Genomic DNA, 4106 nt, shown 5'->3' with positions numbered 1-4106 from the left:
AGTCTGAGGCGAAGGTATTAAAATAGCAGCACATGATTCAACATTACCCATCGGAGGATCCGTGTCAGGGTCAGTAGAGGGTAGTGCATTACAGGGCTGGACTTGCATAGGAGCCCTGCGAACGCTAGACTGATAAAAAGTTAACTCTTCATCGCCTACCTGAAAGGTTAGAGTCTTCCCCCTGACATCTATTACTACGCGAGCGGTAAATAGAAATGGTCGTCCTAAAATAATAGGAGTGTAAGAGTCTTCGGGGATGTCCAAGACTACAAAATCAACGGGATAAAGTACGGTCGGCCTTCTGCACAGTCATATTAGTACAATGAAATTTGGTTAAACCGAGTCTCTTAGTGAGAGACAGCGGTAGGACACTCACACTAGCTCCCAGATCACATAATGCATTATCCATTAAATGGGTCCCTATATGGCATGGAATAGAGAAGCTACCCGGGTCAGATAATTTAGGTGGAGTCTTATTTTGAATTAGGGCAGAGCCCGCTTCGGTTAAAGCCACCGTCTCGTAATCATTAATATTGTAACACCCCCATACTCCAAGTGCCTTACCAGGACCACCCAGGTATAAGGATGTTACCATCTCGGTTACCCGAGGCAATGATAATCATAAGACAATAACAAAACAACATTTAAATAGTATAGGTTTAGTGAAATAATACAATCCGGAAACCAAACTGATAAAATGTGAATACATGTTCTCCAAAAACCAAATGTCTAAAAGCTAAACATAATGTCTGACAACAGGGGAAGACTCTTCTAATCGATGATGACTCATCCCAAATAGCCCATGTATCTCTACTCATACCTGCTCAACAACTGCTCACCATCCCCGTATGGATCACCACAGTTTTTAAAACAATAAACGGGGTCAGTACTAATCACACAATTTATATAATCCAAAGACATAACAAACAACACAGTTCAATCGTCACAAATATACTCCGAACTCCATCCCCAACTCCACAATACTGACTACACACTAAAGTGTGTAGCCCTACTAGAGTGTCCATCGCAACAGGTCACTCCACGCCGCAAGTGGGGGACCGTAGCTGTTCCCACCTAATCCCCGCTCATCTCTGTTGAGCGAATAACCCAAATTCCTTAATGTGCACATCCCTTCTGTGGCGGGTTCCACAGAAGGCGAATAATGGGCGTGAAGCCACTCCTGCAAGTGACTCCACTCAGCCAGGGACGCGCCCCGAAGAACACAGACAGATACAAACAATCACAACTACTAAACAACAATCAAAACCAACAACCGTTACAATACTCGTATGATAACAATCAACAATCACAAATCACCACCAACACATTATGGGACTAATACTGAGTAGGGAAAACCCTACCTGGAAAGCAACACGATCGGACGATCTCACAAACCGATATCAAAAGGCCTCTTCTACGAATCCTCCTCCTAACATACAATCATATAATTACTACCAATCAAGAAACACAACAAAACCCCCAAATCCCCAAATTAGGGTTTAACTAACTTTAACGAAATACCATAAAAACAGTACGTAGATCTTACCCTCGACGCAAGGATCACGAAGGTATAAAGAAAGGTGAATTCCGACCTTTCAAGCTCCGGGATTTGCCAATAATGCGATTGATGCGAAGAACGTAGATTGTTTTTTTTTTGAAAGTAATTAGGTTTGTAAAAGTGTATTAAGAAAGTGACGGAAGTGATTATATATTAATTCGCATTATTAACAAAACCCGACAAATCATCCCCCCGTAAACCGGCTACTCGATCGAGTAGCTGACATACTCGATCGAGTACCCAACAGGTCAGAAACTATTTTAAATCGTACAACACCTTTACTCGAGAGAGTAAGGCCCACTCGATAGAGTACCCAGAGACTCATAAAACCGTAGTATTACAGTCTTATCTCCTTAAAAAGAACTTCGTCCCCGAAGTTCAAACCACAACAAAACAAAGACATACTACTACACTCCCTACACAACAACCAAAACAAAACTCAACATAAAACATTTTACTAACCAAGCTCAACCCGACTCAATCCATTACTAACCGTACCGACACCACACCAAAAAGATGTAAAGACTCTTAAAAACTCTTTGCGATCATCTCCTACCCCCCTAAAAGAAACAAGGTTACGTCCCCGTAACCATACATACCTGATAAAAAAGAAAAGGGTAATGCTCTCTCATAGCCTCCTCTGCCTCCCATGTAGGTTCCTCAGTCTCGTGGTTAGACCAAAGGATCTTAACCAAAACTGTCTCACCACTCCTAGTCTTCCTAACCTTCCGGTCAAGAATCTGCTTAGGCACCTCAAGGTATGACAAGGACTCATCTAGCTCTAAGCTCTCTGCCTCTAACACATGTGACGGATCACTCACATACTTCAGCAGCTGAGATACATGAAACACATTATGCACCCTCTCTAACGCAGCTGGAAAAGCCAAACGATATGCAACCTCTCCAACCCGCTCTAAGATCTCATAAGGCCTTATGAACTTCTGACTCAGCTTGCCCTTCTTCCCAAACCTCATAACCCCACGCATAGGAGACACTTTCAGAAGAACCTTGTCCCCAACCTGAAAATCTATATCCCGGCGATGTATATCTGCATAACTCTTTTGCCTATCCTGAGCCGCTCTCATCCTTTCCCTGATCATCTTAATCTGCTCAACCATCTCATGTACCATCTCTGGTCCTAGAACCACTACCTCAGCACTATCATCCCAACAAATCGGACTCCTACATCTCCTCTCATATAAGGCCTCAAACGGTGCCATGCCAATACTAGTGTGATAGCTGTTGTTATAAGAAAACTCTATCAAATCCAACCTCTGTTCCCAGCTACCACCAAAGTCCATCACACAAGCTCGTAACATATCCTCAAGAGTCTTGATTGTTCTCTCAGTCTGACCGTCTGTCGTAGGATGAAATGCTGTACTCATCTTCAAAGTCGTTCCCAAAGATTCCTGCAACTCTTTCCAAAACCTTGAGATAAATCTCGCATCTCTGTCAGATACTATGTCCTTAGGGACTCCATGCAACTTTAGACATTCTTCCGATAAGCCATAGCTAATTGTGCTTTAGTCCATGTATCTTTCATTGGCACAAAATGAGCTGACTTGGTCAGTCGATCCACTATTACCCACATCATGTTGTTACCCTGTTGACTCTTCGGCAAACCCACTATAAAATCCATAGAAATGGATTCCCACTTCCACTCAGGTACCTCTAAAGACTGAATCTTACCTTGTGGTCATCGCTATTCCCCTTTTACTCTCTGGCATGTCAAACAACGGGCCACAAACTCAGCTGTCTCTTTCTTCATCCCAGGCCACCAAAACGTGTTCTTTAAATCCTTGTATAGCTTATCACCACCCGGATGTACTGAATACGGTGTACAATGTGCCTCTGTCATGATTGTCTTTTTCAGCTCCTCATCATTAGGGACACACCACCTACCATCAAACCTCAAACTACTATCTGTATGAATAGAGAATCGAGACACTGTCCCTTTCTCCACTCCAGCTCTCCACTCTACCATCTTAGGATCCAACACCTATTTACCTCGAATATCATCATAAAGATCAGGCTGCACTGTCAAATCTCCCATGGCATACCCTCTCTGCATCATATGTATCCCAAACTTCCCCACCTCATCTCTCAACCTCATCAAAGATAAAGCTGTACACAACGAATGTACACTCTTCCTACTCAAAGCATCTGCAACAACATTGGCTTTCCCTTCATGGTAGATAATATCCATGTCATAATCGCCAATCAGCTCCATCCACCTCCTCTGTCTCATGTTCAACTCCTTTTGAGTGAAGATGTACTTGAGACTCTTGTGATCAGAAAATACCTTAAAGGTCGCCCCATAAAGGTAATGTCTCCAAATCTTGAGAGAAAACAATACTGCACCCAACTCTAGATCGTGTGTAGGATAGTTCTCCTCATAAGGCTTCAATTGCCTAGAAGCATAGGCAATCACTTTACCGTTCTGCATCAACACACATTCCAACCCATGCTTTGAGGCATCTATATAAATCTCAAAGTTCTCAATCCCTTCAGGCAATGCTAAGATAGGAGCTGTGGTCAAACGCTCCTT

Source organism: Silene latifolia, unplaced genomic scaffold (genome assembly GCF_048544455.1).
Source record: "Silene latifolia isolate original U9 population unplaced genomic scaffold, ASM4854445v1 scaffold_264, whole genome shotgun sequence".
NCBI lineage: Eukaryota > Viridiplantae > Streptophyta > Magnoliopsida > Caryophyllales > Caryophyllaceae > Silene > Silene latifolia.
Note: the sequence above shows the minus strand (reverse complement) of the source record.